Here is a 23,261-nt window from a genome sequence, read left to right as displayed (position 1 = left end):
GAGGCCAAACTGTGCTCTTTTTTTTTTTTCCATGCAGCACATTTCCACATGAACCTCTTAGGAAAAGTCAGCATTTGATAAAGAAAAGCCAAGTCAGAAATAAATCATAATATTAAGTTACAGAGGAGCAAAGCTGAATACTGAACAACTGGTATACCAGGATAACACAATTTAGGGCAGCTATAAGTAAAATCCAGGTCAGCATCAGGAAGCCATACAGGTTGTTCCTCGCTGAACACAGAGCTACTATGTAAATCAGAAATCAAAGGAAGAGTACATGTAGGATATTTTATCCCATCTGAAGATCAATTTTCCTAGAGCCACATAAATGATATTTTTCCCTGTGATATTGGCACTGAGAAAGAAAAACCAATGATCTCCCAACTGGGATGTGTCTTCCAAGTTTGTTATTCAAATGGTTGAGAAAAATATAAAGATCCCTCAGTAGAATAATGCAATGACCAGGGCTAGATCTCAGGATGTTTTAGACATGGGACATATTGTAGCCTGAATTCCTGCTTTTTTTCCTTTGTGTTTATGGACAGCCACAGACTTTTTAACTGGCAAGGGTGATCTTGTCATCCCAGGTTTGAATCTTCTGTTAGCCATACAATTTCCCCAATATCCACAGATCGATGTATCAGGTCCTAGATAGTGTGCCCCTCTTTATTCTCATACTCTCCTCCAGCCACTTGCTTTCAGGCAGACCAAAATTTCCAAAACAGACTATGATCTTTTTGGATTCTGTGGCACATTCAATTGGGAAATTCTTTTATCTCCTCCATGCCCCATACATTTTACTAATCTAATGGACTGACTGGACAGAGGACACAGTGTAGGTACCTTCATATGTCTAACTCCAAGCAAAGGGACTGGAACCATCTAGAAAGTGCTAGATATAAAAAATATATATATATTTTTAAAAAGTGCTAGATAGAAGCTGAATAAAAAGCTCCCTCATGGACGTAGTAATCAAGACTTTCCACAGTATTGTCAACCAAGAGGAATCTAATACTTTCAAGACTTTGAATAATAACTTACTTTGCTATTCATTTTATTAACATTCCTATTATTCGACTAGGGTGAGGCCAAAATTGTCCACATATTCTAGGAATATCACTGTAAATCTGTAAATGGGGGAAATTTTTACTGTGACCTCAGAGCTGCAGGCTGGATGATGACTTCTCAGTTGATGCCTGAGATTGATGTGAGGGGGAGGTCACAGAACTTCCAATACTTAGATTCCACAGCTTTACAGTTACACTTATTTAAGAAATAGATTATGTTAAAGATCTAGCTCTAATTACTTGCTGTAAATGGGACTGTATTGAAATGACTCACGGGGAATTTTAATGTTTTATCATGGCAATCTATCCACAAGTTGCCAAATAGTCACTGGATACTTACTATGTGCCTGGCGCAGTATGGGGACCAAACACCAATTTTTTTTTTTTCCAACGCTGGTTGTTCTCCAAATTTTAGAACTTCAATTTTATAAAAGAAATAGGAAACAAACTCTTTTTCCAAACCTACAAATTAAGGTAAAGAGACCAAGTTGGGAGTCTTCACATTTTGAGGATATAATAGGGAACATGCTAGGCAATTCCGAAGTAATTTACAGATTTTGTGCTACAAGACACACCGATCATTGTCCTCAATCAACTCTCTTTCCCTGAATCTTGCCTTCCTAAATCCTGCTGAATACATGTGACAGCAATCCTCTCTGGAGAGATTTTATCATGGTAGAAGAGCATTGCCAATACAGTGGCATTAATAACTATTAAAGAAATGTAAGCTGAGAGCTCAGAGGGAAATCTATTCTGACAAGCATCTCTTGAGAGGAATTATCATTCACTTAGAGAGTTAAAATCCTCCCTCACCACTTCATCCCCCACAGGTAGCCCGGTCTTGAGGAACCCTCCGCAAGGAAGGCCAGATGGACTGATTAGGGCTTTCTCCAAATTAATGGCAGATTCTCTGGGCTTTGCCTTTCTGATAAGCAAGGGAGGTTGCAACCCAATTCTCTGTCGGAATAGGAAAATAAAATTGGCTTTCTCAATGATGTGCATCCCCAGGGCCTTTGTGATGAATCAGCTTTCATAGATTCCTTCTTTGACCTTATTAAGGACAGGCACAGCAGATAATTTTAATAATGCAGCCTTCAATAGATCAAGAGTGTTGCTTCCAAAGACTGCATAGCTGAAAAGACTAATTAATGTTGTTTCTTTGGGGGAGGGAGCTGGGAAAGTAGTGAGAAGGTGGAGCAATTTAACCAGAGCTTAGACAATAAAATGCTGGCCTTAATTTTCCTTTTTCTTATCTGGCTGCCTCACACTATGAATCGAAAGCAGCACATTTAGCCTGGCATGTGGAACCATAACCAGCCCACAATCAATGGATTCCTAATGAGAACAGCCAGCTGAGCAGCCACAATAATCACCTTTCGGACAATCGATACAGAAGGAAATGTGAAAACAGTTTGATGTCAGGTACTTCTCTAATCACCCCTAATCACCCCTAATCAGAGGGGTATGGCATGTATTCCAGAGACTTCTGATAAGTAGACAATATTGGAATCTTTTCAAATAATTGCGTAAGTAAGATGTATGGACTACTTGGCCTGAGAGACATAAAACAGCAGGGGCCGGGAACCACACACAGGCTTGAAGGGAGAAGCCTTGCTCCTTCCCTGGGGCTGCATACGACAAACCAAGTGCCCAACCCAACTCCACCAGAAACGAAGATTTGAAAGAAGATGCAAATGCAAATGCATTTGTTCAACTATCAACCCATAACTACAACGAAAGTAACCACCAAAAACGTCCACTACCTCTTTCCCCAGCCAGAGAAAGAGCCAGCGATTGGCTGAGGTCGCGGTCAGCCAGACACCCAAATTTCGCAGGATGGCTGCAAATCCCTCTCAGAGCCTGCTGTGATGTTCCCCAATTACCCCACCTCAGCACATTCCTTCTGAAGAACATCTCTGGCTTCCCCTCAGCATTGACAGCACCAGAAATCAGAGAGTGATGCATGCTTGGTCTGCAGTCTATCTACTCCATCTCCCGCAGCTGTGTGACCTTTGACCAGTCACCTAACCTCTTTGAGCCTCAATTTCTTCATCGCCAAAATGAGGATGTGACAATCACCCAAGATCCTCTCAGACTTACAATTTACGCTCTGTGGAAATACCTCTCTGAGCAGTCTGCTTATGGCTTCATTTTCACTCAGTAAATTCTCTTCACCATGAGCTGCAGTCGAACACTTGGCAGGTCTGTCCCTGATGCCCCTCCAAAGGAAGCATGAAGCCAGATGAATGCTAGCTATATATGGTGAGGAAAAAAAAAATTAAATGAACAGTGGAAGATCAGGATCCCACATTTAAATGACAGATGCCAAATAAACAAAACATTCAGGTAAGTTAATGAGGGTTTCCTTTTTGTCCTCATTTTTTCATATTGTACAAACCAGTACCCTGATTCCACTGTTAGCCCTCACCTCTCTCTCTGTTGCTTTTATGCAGGAGTGAAAATCAGCACTCTGGCTGATGCAGAAAGTCACAACCAAGTGAGAACCGAGGGCATCACTAAGACACTCGGGATGTACCACTTCTTCCAGCTGCTCCATTTCTGTTTGGTGTCCAAGACACTGGAGCCACACCATGTACCTTGAAAGAACAAAAAAGTGGTCAAATAACATAAATATTTTGATTAAAAAATCCTTGCGTACCACTGCACATGGGGCCAGCTTAAGTAGTGCAAGCTGAAGGGTGGGAGAATATGTCACCTCAAAATATGCCACTTTAAAAAATGATTATTTTCAGCTGTAGGCATTTGAGCACTAGCAAATGTAGGGAAGGCCTTCTCTAAACTCCCCTTAACTGCCTAAGGATAGATCCTCCAAAAGGAATACACCTGTCGGAAATCCCCTCTCCATGAGTTGCATCAACCAGGAAGGATGGAGTGTTATCAGAGGAGAGGAGACTGGAAGTCAATATCACACCCAGACAAACTGTGTTAGACACAATCATATTTCCCATCTATTCTTCTAAGGGTCCTGTCATCTTTCCTAATAATCATTTACTGTCCCATGAGAGCTACACCGCATCCCCTTTTCCTGTTAAGATAAATTATAAAGCTACCTCTTTGGGTTACTCAGTTTTCCTGGGTCTCTCTCATGGATACATGAGGTATACACAGTTATAAACTTTTGTTTTTCTCTTGTTAATCTGTGTTTTATTGCGGGAGTTTCAGCCAAGAATGCAGAAAGGTAATTATTTCTCTCTCATACAGAGCTGTGAGGGGTATAGACTGAGCCCATATTTCAAAAAAAACAGCAAAATATTGAGTCAGCTAAGAGTGACCAGTGTGTGGTTCAATGCCAACAGATCCCATTTTCCACATCCCCTTGCCTAGGATTACCATACACAGTACTTCCCCTCCCCTTACCTGTGGTTTCACTTTCTACAGTTTCAGCTACCCTTGAAGGTCTGGAAGCAAATGATTCTCCTTCCGATGTATCATTAGGTCAGTAGTATCCTAACACTATATCACACTGCCCACATCACCCACCTCACTTCACCTCATCACACAGAAGTTTTATCACCTCGCATCCTCACAAGAAGGATAAGCACAGTACAGGAAGATATTTCGAGACAGAGAGACCACATTCACATAATCTTTACTACAGTATATTCTTATAAGTTTATTCTTAATCTTTATTACAATATATTCTTATATATTAACCTTTATTATAGTATATTTTAATAATAATAATAATTTCATTAGTCATTATTATAATCTCTTACTGTGCCTGTTTCATAAATTAAACATTATCATAGGTATGTATGTATAGAAAAAAAAACATAGTATATACAGGGCTCAGTACCATCTGTGGTTCCAGATATCCACTGAAGGTCTTGGAACATATTCTCTGTTCATGGGGAAGGGGATGGAGAAACTACTGTAATTTGTCTGCCAAGTCAGGACACTTTTGAGACTGAAAAGGGACACTATTAATAATTATACCAGGTCAATAAGAGTAAATAAGGACTGAGCCAAGCAAACGGGGCTGTAAGTCGCCTTACCCATGTCCCATGATCTGAAGGCTCTAAGTCACTAAAAATATACCCATTCTCTCCAAAACATCTGAAGAGCCCCAACCAAGAACTCAAGGACTACAGTTGCATTGTACTTTTTGTGTTCAGTCCTTCCCTCCTTTCCTCTCTTTCCCTCTTTCCCTCCTTCTCTTCCTTCCTTCTTTCCTTTCTTCTACCAATATGTATTTAGCACTCCTATTTGCTAGTACGTGTGCGGAAACTGGGTATAAGTCAGGAATGGTCTCTGCATTCATGGAGCAGGTGGTCAGAGGGAATACAACATTAGTAAAATAATCACACGAATAAACATACGTTGAATTATGAAAGGGCCACAAGTGGAGGTTCAGGAACACAGTGCTTAGGATATGCTTATGGATCACGTGGTAGCCAATTAAGAGCCATTAGGTATGCTTGGAGGCTCCTGCAAGTAAGGAGTCATGATGGCCATCTCCATGATGGGGCCACCTTCCTGCTGGTTAATGCCACAAGGCGGAATGAATGCTCCCTAAGAAAACTTCATTTTCCAAACTCGTTTTCATTAATCCCAAGGGTGATATGGAGGTTATGTTATTTGATCTTCAGTTTAAAATAAAGCTATAATTTCAGTTACTTTTATCCCCAGCATAACTCCATGACTTGGAGACAACTGAGGCTTTCCATTCCAGAGGCAAGAAAAGCAACTGTTTTGTTCATAATATGGTTGAGGAAATAAAAATACTTGGCTTAATCTAAATGTTTTTCCTCCTCAGAAAGGAAGCACCCTATAAGTATATGTATGTGCATGTTATTATATTAACATTGCAAATGGGGCTCACAAGGGAGAGCTAAAAAAAGCCCATAAAGAGAGAACAGAGAGCCTACCAAGACATTCCATTGGAAGCCTTCTCTCTCATCACCAGGCATGACTCCTTGCTGTTCATTGGTTTAACCCTAAACCAAGCCTCAAAGTTCACCAAAACTATCATTTGGATTGTACCACTTAAAAATCTGAATAATTCTGACCCAGGCTAAAGTCTCATTCTACTTTGCCTGTCAAGTGACTTTTGCGAAGTAATTAATATTGTGCAGTAAATTCTTAGGGCTGGAGTAAGAGATATTTAAATCTATCTGTAAATGATTTCCAAATATTTTAGTGCCACACATTTATTTACAAACAACCATGGAAATTAACCATTCTTTTATCTCTTCTAAAAACAAGTTTCCTGTGGAACACTTGAAAATATTTTGTTTAAATTTTTCTTCAAATTTAAGATAGTAAGCCTGAAATTTAAAGAAAAAAAAGTTGGCATTTCTGATTTGGCACTAATATTTCTATCTTACTGTAACTGCCAAAATATCGGTCATGAGTGGTTAATTCAGTGTCCTAATCCACTGTTGCCATGGAAATGTTTAATAAAGTCTGCGAGAAATGGCACAGTGCTCATGTTTCTGCACAATGGGGGATCTCATTTTTCAACCGAGACTTCAAGAAGCAAGGAGGTCTTTCTACAAAATAGAGTTGACCATCCTACCCCAAGACCCAAGCACCATAGTTTATAGAGAATCTACTTCGCCAAGAAGACCCAAGTCACAAAAAGTTGCAGTATCACAGAGCCAAAGGCAACAATTCTGAGACCACTGGGGAAGCAAAACATCCTTCACCAAACTTAACTAATAGAGGTTCAGGATTTAAGGCTTTATTTTGAGTGTTTAAGCATAGACTATGCCTTGGTAATAGTACTTTTGAATCAAAAGCAAGATACGCTAGCATTAACTCATAGAAGAATACTATGGTACACCCAGAAGAAATCCAAAGATGGTTCCAAGTCTGGGTCCAAACTGCCCCCTTAACCACACCAATTAGGATCATTAACAATTTTTTATGGCAGATGAACTGGGTGCCAGTTTCAGAACCTTTTGCCTTTATTTTTAAATTTTTTTAAAGATTTTATTTATTTGACAGAGAGAGAGACAGCCAGCGAGAGAGGGAACACAAGCAGGGGGAGTGGGAGAGGAAGGAGCAGGCTCCCAGCGGGGCAGGGCCCTAATGCGGGGCTCAATCCCAGGACCCTGGAATCACGCCCTGAGCCAAAGGCAGACGCTTAACGCCTGAGCCACCCAGGCACCCCGGAACCTTCTGCCTTTAAACAAATAGTAGATGTTGGATTTAGTCATTTTCCTTCCCTCTCCCTCTCCAAAAAATATATTTTTATTGTCTCCCGAGCTTAAAAAAGAAAAAAGTCCATTTGGTTTAGTTGAACTAGGAAATTCCATGTTAATATATGAAGCAAGATTCTGATACCTGGATACCCAGGTAAGACCCTTGACAAAATGTTTCAACCTAATGTCTACTTAGATATCTAACAAGATGCAATAGCCCATATCACATTGGTATTTTATTAAACAATTTTCACAAAATCATTCTGAGAGAGGGATGCCTGTGTAGTTTAGTCAGTTAAGCACCTGCCTTTGGCTCAGGTAATGATCCCAGGATGGGATCAAGTCCTACGTCGGGCTCCTCACTCAGCTGGGAGCCTGCTTCTCCCTCTGCCTGCCACTCCCCTGTTTGTGCTCTCTCTCTCTGACTAATAAATAAATAAAATCTTTTAAAAAAATCATTCTGAAAGAAAAAACATCACTACTTATATTTTTAAAAATGCTTTGTGAGGTGCATTTTTGTGTAAGTTTCATAATGTTCATATGAGAGTGGCAAAGCATTAGGAATAAATAAAGATAATTGGAAGCATGTTGAAAAGTGTTAAAAGCTGAGGTGTGAAATTTAAAACACAAGGGGAACACTGTTCTCTACTAGAAGATCCTTCAAACACAACTATACCTTATTTGCTTTACATATTCAGACCCTAGCTAAGTTGCTAGAAAATAGTAGACAGTCAATAAATTCATGTTGAATAAATGAATGAAGTAATAAATGAACATGGCTATGAACTTGGTATTCCTACACTCTGTATCAGCCCATTTTCATCAGTTAAGCATAAAACTTTAGGACCTGATCATAAGAAACTTCAGTGAGACCAACCAGCAGGCTCCTTCCAACAGGAGACTCAGTCTGACCTCATCAACCTCTCATCAGTCATCAGATCCTTTGGAGGCCATGATGTTGGCTAAAGAATGCTGGCCCTTCTCATTTGCAGGCTTACCATAGCATGGAGAGCCCTGCACCTTGTCATACTGAGCAAGCAGGGCTCAGCTGTTGAAGAAAGTGTTAGCCCCTAGGAAGGAAGGTAGGTGTCTGGTGTAAGCTGATAAAACATTATCTAGCCTCAAACATGCCTTTCTTCCCACCTGGCGTAAACCTGGCCTTTCCCACTATGCCTTGTCTTTGGCCTTGTCTTGATGCCTCCAAACAATAGGGTTTGGCTTCTGCTTTCCTAACTCCCCTTCTTCTGCTTTTATTCTTCCTCCCTGACTTGTGATGGACCCCTAAGAAGGAAGACTTTGCAAAGGCAAAAAAAACAAAAATAAAAAATGAGGACAATATTCATGTACCCATACGGAAGACTGCCAATAAATACAGTAAAATAACAAAAAGCAAGACACAGAATTATGTACTTAGTCTATGGGGGGGAAAGATGTGCAAAAAGAGAAATACTGGAATGATAAACAGGAAACTATTAAATGAGTACATGAAATCGGTGTGGGGGAAACGAAAGCAATACTTCTGTGTATACTGTTTGTGGGAATGTAAGTTGATACAGCCACTTCGGAAAACAGTGTGCAGGTCCCTCAAAAAGTTAAACATAGAGCTACCCTATGACCCAGCAATTGCACTACTGGGTATTTACCCCAAAGATACAGACATAGTGAAGAGAAGGGCCATATGCACCCCAATGTCCATAGCAGCATTGTCCACAACAGCTAAACTCTGGAAGGAGCCGAGATGCCCTTCAACAGACGAATGGATAAAGAAGATGTGGTCCATATATACAATGGAATATTACTTAGCCATCAGAAAGACCGATGACACAACATTTGCAGCAACATGGACGGGACTGGAGGAGATTATGCTAAGTGAAATAAGTCAAGCAGAGAAAGACAATTATCATATGGTTTCACTCATTTGTGGAACATAAGGAATAGCAGGGAGATCCGTAGGAGAAGGAAGGGAAGAATGAAGGGGGGGTAAACAGAAGGCGGAATGAACTAGGAGAGACTATGGACTCTGGGAAACAAACTGAGGGCTTCAGAGGGGAGGGGGGCAGAGGACTAGGATAGACTGGTGACGGGTATTAAGGAGGCACGTATTGCATGGAGCACTGGATGTTATATGCAAACGATGAATCATGGAACACTACATCAAAAACTAGGATGTACTGTATGGTGACTAACATAACATAATATAAAATTTTTTAAAAAGACTCCTGTGTATATATTCTGTATTGTTCTGACCTTTGTATTAGTTGATATATTAACTTTTGTAAAAAATTAAATTAGGAAAAAAGCCTCAGATTGAAAACAAATTGAAACAAATAAAACTAACTACATATTAAACTGGTAACAGTGGAAGGATTTAATTCAGAGGACTCAAAAACACAATTTTGACTGTAAAGACTTAGTATGAGATAGCCTAAGGAAAAAATAACCATATACACAAAAATAAACCTTCCTCAGTAATTATACTGTTTGTTATAAAATTGGTGTTGGTATTTTCAAACTATTTTTAATATAAAAATAAGTAATTATGTTGATGATGGTTCAGGGATCAAAACTTTCAGTGTAAAAAGAATACAAGTATAAAATTAAAAAGGGTAAGTGAAAACAGTCCAATGTTAAAAGTTGAATTTAAATTATGAATATGAGCTCATGACTTTTTAATTATATATTTAAAGCCCTGAAAAATTTCAGAAGCAATGTAACCTCAACAGCAATGCACATCCCTAGTGCCCAGATTATGGCCTCTATTACCATTCTCCATGGAAAGAAACCAAGGCTTCCAGAAGAAATGGCTGATTCCAGTCCAGGGGGGAAAGGAACAAGATGATCCTGGGACCTTTTATTGCATCAGAAAACAAGGGAGTTTGCAAAGATTAATGGAACTGTGCCAAAAAGATCCAGGAAGTAATGTGGAAAGGCTATCCCTGGTCAAAGTTGTGACAATTTGGACCTCAAAGAAAGTAATGAGTTTAGTGGATTGAAACAGATTGAATCAATGAAAAATCAATGAGTACATAATGATACTGTAAAAGAGAAAGTCATAGAAATCACATTTGTCACCATTTGAGGTAAGTACTTAACACAACTCCTCCCTTTGAGAATTGGGAAATAAAGAAAAACAATTGACCATTTATCTTGTCTTTCTGGAGGCAACTGGTTTCAGGGTAATAAAAATAGCCCACTTGGTGAGGGAAATCTGTTCTTTACCTAGGAAGGTCAGCTAACAGATGAGGAGGAGTGGTAGAATTTTTAAGACATTTTAGAAACTCAAATTAACTGCTTCAGGGAAGGATTATCAGTTGGTGTCAAAACCAGTAGGTGACTGATTTACAGCAATATATTCATATAGTGCCAAATAATACCACACAGACTTTTTTTCTGGTCCCAAGAGAAAAAAGTAACTCTACAATGGAGGGACTGAATTGTCCTTATTTTAACCCAGGGTCAACGTTAGTATCAACAAATATATGTCTTCTGACATACTACAATATTATATATCTAAAATCAACTAAAATAGCCAGAAATGTTTAACTTGAATGCATTAGGCTTTTTGACATAACTTCCAGTATATGGAAAATTCCCGAGACAAGAGACATGTGTGCCAAACAACACGAGCCAGGCAGGAAAGGACCATACTACATTCTGTAGGACAACAGACCTGCTCTCCTCTTATGCTCTCAGTGGCATAAGAGAGAAAGGGATGGGGGGACTACGCTAGATTAAATGAAACTAGAGCCAAAGGCATGCTGGTAAATGCTTCACAACTAGTTCAGAGTGATGGGAAAGCCCTGACATGCACTATTTGCCAATTTCCATGCACGGAACACCCCCACGATGATGATTTCAAGCTACTGGTGTGAAATCAAGCAGCTCACAAAACTCTTCATGCACAGCACAAGCCACCTGTAGTTACTGGACCACTGCTGAGGGGACATAACACCTAGTCAGTGTGGTCCCGGACCGATACGGGAGAAACCAACTAACTACAAGAGTCACGTGAATGTCCTTTGGGAGAATATGTGGCAAGTTTGCAATTTAAGAACATGGAAAGGTGGACGTGATGACCGCAAAAGGAAGCAGGCTGCAGATGAGTATATACAGTTTGAGCTCACTTTGGAGTAAATATGCACAGAAGGATATGCAATAAGGTGCTGGCCGCGCTGACTTCTGGGTGACGAGAATGTGCCGCTGTTCTTTGTTTCTCTAAAAGTCAACAATAAACCTCTACTGGGGCTGTAACACTGGGTTGTAACATCACAGGAATATTTTTAAAATAGAGATGATGAATGAGGCAAAATGGACATTTCAGAACACAGAAGTACCATGATAGATAGTGTTTGAGGGATCGGTGTGTCTGCTCTTATTCTTCAAGCCTTTTTTTTTTTTTTTTTTTTTTTTTTTTGGCCAGTGGGTCCAGTGTGGGGCCTCTGGAAAAGAAACTGGCTGCACCTGGAGAATTTCACAGATAAAACAGAACTCACAGCTCATTAGGATTTCCCTTTCCTTCTGAGAGTTCTCTGTGACCACTGCAGCCCACTCCGTCAGCTTCAGTCTGCACACGTTTTCATTTGTTTATTTACTCCATCACTCACGCCTTCACTCCGCCAACAGTTCTGGATCCCCTGCTACTTGGCGGTCTCAGCACAGACGCTGGGCATGGAAACTCAGACGCGGTCTGTGGCCCTTGCCCTCAGCAACTCACCCGGGACTCAGCCGATTCCTCTTCCCCTTCCCCGTTATGTGTTGTTTTGAAGGTGAAGACCATCACTCGTGTGTCTCTGTCTCTATTGCCAAGTTTAGCACAGGTCTGTTTACATACCCCTAAAATAATTACGATCAGATGGGCTGACTCTGTTTTTGTAACTTAAGACAAGAAACATACCAACCAGTACAGGCCACTGGCTGGTCATCTCCACATGTTTTGATCATGTACTCCCTTGGTACAAAAGTACATGAATAAAAATTGAGCATTGTTTCCCAACATATGCATATTTCTTTATCTATAAAAAGAGGGCTATGGGAACCACCGCCACCGTGAATTAAAAGCAATTCTTGCAGCCTCCTCCACCTCCTCTCTGCCTTTCATCTGGAGGAAATGTCACCCGATGGGTCTTGCTCACGTATCTCCCACGCACGCACACCCATACCTCCTCAATCTGGAATGGAAGCCAAGTAAATACAGCTTCGTTACCCACTGCATAAATAATACCAGCCACAATGTAGCTTCCCAATGGCTCCAGATGTCCTCTCTGCACACTGCCAGAGAGAAAATAACTTTGAGCAAGTGTCATTTCGACAGAGAGCTAACTCAGTGATTTTCATCTGGATGAAATAAGGAAGAACCATCAGCACTTGTCTATTACCCATGCAGGTGAGATAGGCATAGAAACCTCCGCTCCGTCAAATTGAATGGCCTCGTGCTTTAGCACTCTCAGACTCTGGTTTAACATCAAGATGTCTCAGGCTTTAAATGAAATGTCAAATATAATTTGGCTCTGGATTCCCAAGATATATGGTTGCCCTTGGAGAAAACTTGATAACTCAGCGTTCCTGTGTCAAATGTGTATCTACCTGATAGGGCACTCTATAAAGCCGGTCCCCCACTCTCCCTGCACCACATAAAAACCCTCAGCCAGCCTGATGAGCCAGGCTCCATTCCTTGCTGTAATGGGCATGGGACTCCACGAGGAAAATTTTTATGTCCACGAGGCAAAGGCCACTGTTCAGAGTTCTCTTTGGGACTCAAACTGCATGGAATATGACAGCCCGGTATTAAAATGCAGAAACTTGCAAAGTGTTTGGACACAGCTGGCCAGGCCCACAACAGCTTATCACACATATTCCCTTCCTTTCAAAGGCTCCTTTCTGAGTTCCACATTTCACTGCCTCTAGTTTGGCATTAATTTTCTTAATTTGTGGGAGAATTAGACTCAGTCCCAAAATCCAAAGGAAGAAAAAAGTAAAGAAGAAAAAATATATATATATATACATGTATATATACGTATATATACGTGTATATAGCAGCCTGCTTCTTTAAAGCAAAAGAAACTCAGCTTAAGTTTGGAAGGGCTGAGGGCCTGGTATTTGCTCAGGAGCTATTGGATACTAGAGATAGAGCAATGAATGAGATCAAAAGACTCCCATTCCAGTCCAAAGCGATTTTTGAAAACTAACGTAGTAGATAAAGAAATGTGACAGCCTTAGCCTTGAGAGTACATAAACATTTTAGTGGAATTTGATCTGTAATAAAGGGCTCTTCTCTCATTGATACATAGCAATGTCAGAAATACCAAACCACAGCCGGTGTGCCAAATGTAAATATGGCCGTAAACTATGTCTCTGGGAGGGGCAATGAGCCATCATATTATGAACACACTGACTGCTCCTTATTGAGTATTTAAAATGAGCCTGGCAGTTTAGATCCATTATCTCCAGTCCTCAGAAGAGCAAGAGAATGGGACCTCATTTAGAAGCAGGGTCTTTACAGAGGTAATCAAAGTAAAGTGAGTTCACTGGGTTGGCGAGTGCAAATCTCATGACCAGTGTCTTTATAGAAAGGGGAAGTTTGGACAAGAGACAGACACTTATAGAGGAAAGATGACGATGATGTGAAGATAGAGAGGAATGTCACATGAAGGTAGAAGATTGGAGTAATCCATCTACAACCCAAGAAATGTGTGATCCAACAGAAGCTAAGACAGAAGCATGGAGCAGATCTTTTTCCGGTGTCTTTAGGGGGAATATAGCACTACAAACACCTTGATTTCAAACTTCTAGCCCCCAGAACTGTGAGATAATACACTTCTATTGTTCTAAGTCACCCAGTTGTTAGTATTTTGTTATAGAAGCACTAGCAAACTAGTACAAAAGGTATTTTCATTACCACGTTACAAAGGTGGAAACTGAGGCAGAATTCAAATTCAGCTCTGTCTGACTCGAGCTCATACTCATGCGACCACAGCAATATTTTCAAACTGGCTTCCACAGGCCTAGGATTCATAGGTTCCCAAAATTCAAAGCTTTCAATCCAAAAAATTCTTAATTTTCTATTTGTATTTCAATGGTTTTTAAAATGATGAGTATATACAGGCTTATGTTAAAGGCCATCTAATAACCAAACATGACCCCATGATTTCCGTGTCCAAGCTTATGTTTGGGTTAGTAATGGAGCTGGTTACAATTGGTACTACTTTAATTGTCACAAAATAATAAAAAAGGAGTACAGCATGTTTATTATGTAAATAATGATTTTGGCACAATGTGAAGTCCAAATAGCATCACAGCTGATTATGTGAAAAGAGGTCACAGTAGCTAAAACAGGAAAACTGTGGGCAAATTGAGTCATCATCACACAAAACATAATAGGACACTCATGCTGACCTCCAAATGCCTGTGCCCGTAGCAGCCAGAGCCATGGTGACACTGGCCATGATTTTTTTTTCAAATATCATCATCATATATGAATAATATTGTTAATACAAATTTTATTGGTCTGTGTATTTGTTCCTGTTTAATTAATAACTTTATTGTGTTTATTATTGTGTTAAGAGCCAGGGGCATTAAAAAACATATACCTACTTTAATGATTGTACGAGAGGTAAAAGGATTTACCGACACATTACGTTGTGTTTTGTGGTCTGTATCGCCCACCACTTCCATCCAGAGGGTAATCAGGCACTTTGTGTTCTCTCACATCAGGAGGATTTGTGGTGCCAGGCTGAAGCTGCTCAGTGAACACATCACACAGGGACTTCTGTAAAAACTTCTCTTACTGAGGAAACATGCCGAGTATACCAGAGGGGATGGAAGGAGGCAAAAATCCTTGCTAGGGAGAGAGGACGAAGTAGAAAAAGTGATGTCAGATTCACCCAATTGTGGAAGGAGAAAGAGCTCTGAAGGTCCCTCAAGTGGTAGAAATCCATGTCTACTCCCCATCGGGACAAGGCGTAGGAGTAGGAGATGGGAGAAACGGCTGCTTCGTGCACCTTGGAGAATTGGATCCTAGGAATTCTTGGGCCCCAAACATGGTCTAGAGGGAGCAGAGCAGTAGACTTGCAGTTGCCTTGAGAGTTTGGACAAGGCCGCCTCATTGATAAATAGTAACGATGAATGGCTTACAGGCTTTGTCATAGCCTTAGACTCTCCCAAGAACTTTGCACAACCTTTAGTAGATGTGTTAGCTGAGACACAGAGAACAGTAATAAGACTAAGATTCAATATCCTGCTGGCCTGGCAGGTTAAGAGCTCAGAGTCTTATTTGGTCTGAACGAAAGTACATAAAGTAATGTTCTGCAAATCCATTGAATTGATGTCATAACTTAAAATTATCAAGGTCATTACTTTGGGTCTGAAGAAGCCTGAATGTTACTAGGTTTAAAATGCTTGGCATTATTCAGAGTTGCCTCCTGTGGTATCAACTAACAACTCAGCATGGGTTAGTCTACCTGCTAGCTAGCTGTCACCTTGGAAACCGAGGAGCAGAGCCCTGAGGGATGAGGTGAGTGGATTTATAGACTTAAATACCAATTCCAGATAACAAGAGAAGAAATGTCACAGGTAGCTCATGATTGATTCCCAAACAAGCTGCACAAACAGTATCTGTTTAAAAATAAGAGCTCCTTACATGTTCTCCAGTTAGAGTTTTATAGAACATTTCCATATACCTACTTCACTCAGTCTTACTGAGCTGGCCAAAAATAGGCTATAGCCATATGAACCTGCTTCACCACTACCAAATAAATACCCTGCCACCCACTCACCAGTGTCTGTCACTCCTCTGGAGAGGAACACAGAAGGTGAAGAGACTCAAGAAGTCACAAGACAACTGGGTATCTAAGGAAGATGTAGGAAAGTAAAATTTTGAAGGTAACTGCTATTATCTGGGGGACCTGGACAAGGTTTTACCCCCTACCCATAGCCCTGAGTTCCACACAGCTCGTCAATCACTAGGCTCTATCTGAAGATCTTTCTCCAACCAGCCCTCCTCTCCATGTCTATCCTGCTTATAGCAGGCCTTCATTATCCTTCATCTACACATGGCATAAGTCTCTTAACTGCTTTCTCTGCTTCCTTTCCGAAGCCCCTTCTGACTAGCAAATGATATGGTAAGCGCCACATACCTACAGCTTGTCAGTGGCCCTCCCACCAACCCCCCCACCCCCGCACAGTCCGATTGGCTTCTGCAGTCTTGACTGCCACTCCTCCCTCACAGACCCAACTTGCAAACTTGCTGTGCTTCGAGTTCACCAAACTCTCTGTCATCAAGCTTGTTCTCATGTCTCTGCCTAGAATTCCCTCCTTGCTGTCGTTCCTGACAAAACCCCACTGGTCCTTGTAGATTTCTCTTCCCCGACACTTGGCCACCTAAGACACTCCTGCCTCTCCCTCCCATTGGACTTGTTTAGTGCCCGGCTCCTATTAATAGCTATCAGTGGGGCTAGGAATAGTTCGTATTTAATGGGACATCTCCCATTGTCGTAGAATCTGGGCTAAAACTGAGGACAAGAGATATGTACGCACACATTCCAGTGAGAAGTTGAAGACCACCTTGCTGTCCAGGCTCTGTGAAAGAACAGGAAATGTGAAAGGGGTTTCAGTGAAGGAACAGAAAGTTCTTGGCTTTTCTCAGCCAAGGGGCTGGAGGAAGGACTTGAAGAGCGTCATTTACAGATTCTGGGGTAGCTTCAAGAGGAAGAGGCTGGAGTCCCACCCCCCAGCAGGACCCTTACCGTGCTGAGTCACAAGCTTCACAGCAGCCAGGGATCCAAGTGAAGCACAGAGTGCTCTTGGGAGATCTTGAGTTAAGGGACACATGTTGACAGGGAAGCTGAAAACTACCTCCTCCCTGAGGACCCTGGCTGCACAGGGCTGGCCAGAGGAGCCCAGGATGGCAGGGGGAGGGCAGCGGGCAGCACCAGAGCAGTGTGGGGCTTGACCTGTGCCTGTAAGTTTCCCGTGGACCAAGAGCATGGCACAGAGGATCCACGGCAGAGCTGGATGAGATCCTGCCCAAGAGCCCTGGATGCCTCTCGACTGACCTCAGAGCTAGAAAGGGGCTGCCAGGAGTCATTCAGAGAATGCGGCCCCCACATCAGGAAACCACACTGCAGAAATCCTGAGGATGGTGCTGCTGGGCAGGGGACCTGTGGACAGCCTACCTCCGCGCCTCGGGTAGCAGCTGTGCACCTGCTACAGGGGAAGGTGTGGGTCCTATCTTACAAACCATCAGTCGTGTGAATCACTGCCTCCCCTATCCTTGCAACACCCAATGCCTGACCTAACCTCTCCCACACCACCCCAAAGTCCCAAAGAAACATGGAGCAGGAGGGGGAAACATGGGAAGAACAACAGGAAGAAACAGATCACACTGGCCCCCCCCCTTGGTCCCCAAGCCACCAGTTCAACCTACTCTGAGAGAAGAGAAGCTTTAAATTAGACAAGATCTTGAAGTTTTAAAAAGGACAAAATTCGGCTTCTAAATTCCTGGAAGGGACTTCACACTGTCAACAACAAGGAAAAGGGATGGTGCTGCTTTGGAATCCGCCCACGATGCCATCAAGAGGCAAGGGAAATTAGATAAAGCATTCTGAAGGAAATAAGCCATTTCCTGTTTATAATCTCCAAAGTTCAGCCCAAGTAATAAATTCATTTTATTTCTTACATATATATGTATATGTGTGCACATGGAGGTACGTAGGTATGTGTGTGTGTGTATATAAAGGAAATGTATGCATATAAATACGTATGCACACAGACATCATTTTAGTCTATAGCTTTTTGTAGAAAAAGACAGATTTGTTCATTTTTAGAGCTCCAGCCCCTGGCACAGCACTTACGGCAAGACAGAGCTGAAAGGGCGCCAGGTAGATACAGACACGTGCTGTCTGGCGCACCCCCAAGTGTCAGGCTGTCAGACGCAGCAACCCTGGGCCACACTTCGCTCTCTCTTCCCTCAACAGTCCCTTCCAATCAGCGCTGTGACTGCGGGTGGAATCCTAAGAGGGCCTGCGGTCACTACAGAGACCTCTCCCATCCTTCCAACTCTACTTGTCTTCCAAAGGCCCACTGAGATGGGAGGATAAATCCCATGGCCAGGCTCATACACTCCCATGTCATTCACCCCCTTTGTCAGAGGGTTTCTACCTGTCAGCTGTGTTCAAATGACAAATGCATTCAATATGAAAATGGAACCTCCCAAGCCCTCTTTTACAAAAACGACTTCTCTTACAACCAGGCTTGTGCAAGGTCCCCGCAGTACATGAAATTTCTGTGGAAAAACCTGAAGAGAAAATGGGAAGGGAGGAGGCTGCAGCACTGGAGTGTATTCCCCAGCGAACTACTTAAAGGTATTGTTCTAGGGATTCATTGCCATGCCACAAACTACCCCAAAAGGGTAGTGCTTTGAAAATATATACATAAATTTTTACATGAAATTTAAGTACATGACTAATATTAGGAAGAGGTAAACGTATATAAAAGCAAGTACTGCTCTCTCGGTTGGATTTAATTGTTCAAATCCAGAAAGAAATGGGGTATTCATGGTTAATAAATCATCAGAACCTCAAAAAACAAAACAAAACAACCATTTTATTTGTCTCACATTTTTGTGAGGGTCAAAAATTTAGAAAAGGCTGGAATAGGGAGTTGAAATCTGAACCACATAGCATCAGCTGGGGCAGCTGAGAAAGGAGGGTTCACATCCCATACGGTATCTACCCTCACTGTGCTGAAGCCCGGACTGCGTGCCTGCCAGTTGACTCTGGCTGATGGCTGGGAGCCCAGCTGTCTCTCCACTAGCTCAGGCTTCTCAGAGCAGGTGGCCAGGTCCCCCAGAAAGCATCCCCAGAGCGAGGCTACCAAAAGGCACAGGCAGATGCTGTAAGGCCTTTTGTGACTAATCTCAGGGGTCTCAGAACATCGCTTTAGCCACATTCTTTTAGTCAAGCAAATCACCAGAAGAGCAGAATCAGACTCCATCTCTCAATGACAAGAATAACAAAGAATCTGTGGCCATTTTTTAAAAGATTTATTTACTTTGAGAGAGAGAGAGAAAGCGCACAAGATCGGGGGGAGGGGCAGGGAGAGTTTCAGGCGGACTCTGCGCTGAGTGCAGAGCTGGACACAGGGCTTGATCTCAAGACCCTGAGATCACCACCAGAGCCGAACGCTTAACCAACAGCGCCACCCAGGCACCCCTCCGCGGCCATTTTAATCCCCCACAGGGATGACAAGATGGGTTCCATGGAAAGGGAGGGTGACTCCCTCTTCTTTTACTTCTTTCTTCACCTCGTCTTTTCAGAAACGTGGCATAGCATGGATAAGACAGCAAGATAAAAGCTGGGTCTTCATTACACCCAGAGTCAACTAACTGTTCTCACCTTAAGCAAGTCCTTTAAGCTCCCTCTGCACATCAGAAAAGGTGCTGTTTCCCCAGGTTTCAGTAACTTAGAGGCCACACGCTTACAGAGCATGGAAGCCCAACCTAGCCTCCCAGTCTGTTTGGTGTAAACACTGCTTTCACAGAGATATATGTACATAATTATTAAAGCATATATTTGCTTCACTGATACACTTAAAAACTGGATGATGCCATAGAACATTCAGAAATGGCAAACGGGACATGCACTCCAGCAGAACAAAACCACCCAGAACTAAGGGTCCACTGCTTTCTGTAGACGGGCAGCCCCTCTCCGGTGCCTCCTTCACTTGGGCATGGTCCACACCAGGGCCAGAAGGCATCAGTCTTGCTTCTCTACCATGGGGTGTGATGGTTGCAAGCACCAGATGCTGGCTTCTAAGGCATGTATTCAAGTCCCGGCTCTGCCACTTTGAAGCTGTATGACCTTAGGGAAGTTGCTGAACTTCTTGCTGCCTTAGTTTCGTTGTCTGTCTTACAGAGATGATAATAGTGACCTGCCTCACAAGGTTTTGTGAGGCTTGAATGAATTTACATGTATTGTATTAATAATTGATATAATGTAATAATTAATATATTAATAATATATGTAGAATAGTGCTTAGCATGTATTATTATCACTTTCATAGTCCTATAATCATAGTAAGAATCAAATGAAAGGATTAATGTAAAATTACTTTAAAAATGTGTAGGCATACGCATGTACCAGACTATTATATTTTTATTACATGCAGCACAGATTTTTTTAAAGTTGTTTTATCTTTTGTTTTAATTCACGTATAAGTAACATACAGTGTTCTATTAGTTTCAGGTGTACAATATAATGATTTGACAATGCTATACGTTCCTCAGCGCTCATCAAGATAAGTGTCTCTTAATTCCCCTTACCTGTTTCACCCATACTTCCCTGCCCCGGCAACCACCGGCTTGTTCTCTGTATTAAGAGTTTGGATTTTTGTTTTTTGACTCTTTTTTTCATTGCTGCTCATTTGTCTTGTTTCTTAAATTTCATAGGAGTGAACTCAAAATGGCTAAAATCAAAAAAACAAGATATAGTGCTGACAATGGTGTGGAGGAAGAGGAACCCTCCTGCAATGTTAATAGGAATGCAAACTGGCACAGCCACTGTGGGCAACAGTATGGAGGTTCCTCAAAAAATTTAAAAGTGGAGGAGCGCCTGGCTGGCTCAGTCAGTTAAGTGTCTGAAATTTGGTTTTGGCTCAAGTCATGATCTCAGGGTTGTGAGATCAAGCCCCACGCAGGGCTCCACGCTGGGTTGGGAGTCTGCTTAAGATTATCTCTCTGGGGACGCCTGAGTGGTGCAGTCGCTTAAGCATCGGACTCCTGGCTTCGGCTTAGGTTACAATCTTAGGGGTCTTGAAATGGAGCTTCGAGTAGGGCTTGCACTCAGCAGGGAGTCTGCTTGAGAGTCTCTCTGCTGCTCCCCCACTCACACTCGTTCACTCACTCTCCTCTCTCTCTCTCAAATAAATAAATCTTAAAAAAAAGATTCTCTCTCTCTCCTTCGCCCTCTGCCCTTCCCCACCTCCGTCTCTAAAAAAAAAAAAAAAAAAAAAAATTGAATTACCATATGACCCAGTAATTCCACTACTGAGCATTCAGCCCATGGTTAGTAGTTCTATTTTTAGAAAGCTCTTCCTTAAATTAACCCTTCATGAAAGCCGTCATAACATCTTATCACATAACCGAATTTACTTACTCCTGTGAACTTCTGTGGGACTTATTTTCTGTACTTTTCCTCTGGCATCAACTTTATTTCTTCAAACATACACCATGTGTCAGACACAGTGCAGGGGATCAAAACCACAGCAGTGACTAGCACCCAATTCCCACTTAAGAGTAGCTTACAGCTCAGCGTACCTGCCGACAAGGATTGGAGATGCTCCGTGCAATAGCTATTTTACTCTTTCCTGCATAAAAGCAACACTACCCTTATTTCTCTCATGGGTTACCATTTATTAAATGCTTCCACAGACCTTATAGCATTGATTCTCAGAAAGACTCTGTGGAATAAACTTTATTGTTCCAATTTTAGAGCAGGAAACTGAGTTTTATGCTGTGCTCTCTCCACACCATCCCCCTGACCCATTTTCATTGCCTGGCACAGGGCTGGACCCAGAGAACAACTGAAAAAAGGGTTCAATAAATGAATAAGTCACACCAGAGTCAGTGAGGAGCTGGGGTCGTTCTGGCCAACACCGTTTTCAATGCTGCACAGCTAATTCAGTCCAAAAGCACTGTAGCCTGTTAGAAAATGACAACCCAGATAGGAACAGTCTGAGAACAGAGGGCTCCAGGAGAAGCATCTCCAAGAAAACACAGAGATCATGAAATGTCTGATATGTTTAACTCTATAAAAGCCTTTAATAAGAAGCCACTAGATTTAGGGGGAAAATTAGCAATAGACATACAGAAAAAATGACTAAAATGAGGCAATTATAAACCTGGACGAAATAAAAAATATATATATATAAGAAAGAAAACATAATTTATGTATAACCCTTGGCTCAGAGGTAAATGACACGAAGCATGTGCATAACTGTATTGGCAGAACAGAAGGAGCAGAAGAGAGTGGTGGCAGAATGCTAACTCTTTGTCTGCCAGAACAAAGCCTGGGACAGAAAATCAAAGGGTGGTTGCCAGCGACTGGAGGGAATGGGGAAAGGAGAATGGTTGTTTCATGGGTACAGAGCTTCTGTTTTACAAGTTGAAAAGAGTTCCAAAGATTGGTCACACAAACCGTGCGTGCACTTAAGGCCACTGAACTGAACGCCTAAAAATGGTGAAAACGGTAATTTCATCTTAGGTGTACTTTACCACAATTAAAAAGTGTTTTTAAAATAAATGACAAAGATATCACAGCCCGAAATGTGATGGAGTCATAAGCAGACAACATTCAAATACTTCCCAACCAGCCTGGCACAGCTGTGGGATAGTCAGAAGGGACACATACAGTTAAACGGTGAAAAATCCAGCCACTACCTGCATGCTTACTCCACAATATTCAAATCCAAGCTTTGACCTTTCGTATCTATATGACTGTTTCATGCTATGAGTACACAGTGTAATTCTGGAAGATTTGAGCCTGTAGCAGAAGTCAGGAGACCCAGCACATGATACAGCAGAAAGATCACTGAACCTACAACCAGAAGGCACCAAGTCTAAGCTTTGTTTCCTCTCTGCTCAGCTGAGTCACTAACCTTCCGTTGATCTGTAAACTGTGTAAAACGATCTTTACAGTGCCAGGAACATAACAGGAATTCAAGAAATATTTGTTGAATAAATCAAGAAAGAAAGCAAGCTTTAAAAGGATCATAAATATGAAAGGGTACCGTGGCTTTGTGTGGCGGGTGTTGGCTCTATCTGTAGTGATGATTCCACAAGGTATACAAACGTCAAATCATTATGCTGTGTGCCTGAAACTAAGACAAAGTTGTAGCCAGTATTGCGCCAAGAAAAAAAAATGTAAAGCAATGACCACCCCCACCCCCGACAAAAAAGACAGAAAAGGAACCTGGCTCAGTCGCCTCAGACTCGGTCGCCTCAGGCTCCGTCGCCGCCTCGATCGCCGTCGTCACC

The 23,261-nt window shown here is 41.9% G+C and overlaps 1 long non-coding RNA gene across 2 annotated transcripts in view; it reads right to left on the bottom strand.

Annotated features, from left to right (window-relative positions):
• LOC117796064 overlaps window positions 1–23,252 on the bottom strand; it is a 152,110-nt gene extending 128,858 nt beyond the window's left edge. Inside the window, exons 1-4 of one of the 2 annotated variants that reach the window (XR_004620408.1) lie at window positions 23,197–23,252; window positions 23,015–23,104; window positions 3,496–3,664; window positions 3,168–3,320 (exon numbers count right to left, since the gene is read on the bottom strand). This is a non-coding gene — a long non-coding RNA (uncharacterized LOC117796064). Of the gene's footprint in view, window positions 1–3,167; window positions 3,321–3,495; window positions 3,665–14,857; window positions 15,072–23,014; window positions 23,105–23,196 lie in introns of both variants that reach the window. The other variant, XR_004620407.1, reaches the window with a different exon arrangement.
• Window positions 23,253–23,261: the final 9 nt, after the last annotated feature.

This window comes from Ailuropoda melanoleuca, chromosome 14 (assembly GCF_002007445.2).
Source record: "Ailuropoda melanoleuca isolate Jingjing chromosome 14, ASM200744v2, whole genome shotgun sequence".
NCBI lineage: Eukaryota > Metazoa > Chordata > Mammalia > Carnivora > Ursidae > Ailuropoda > Ailuropoda melanoleuca.
The sequence above is the reverse complement of the archived record's forward strand: the minus strand, read 5'-3'. Positions and strand labels throughout refer to the sequence as shown.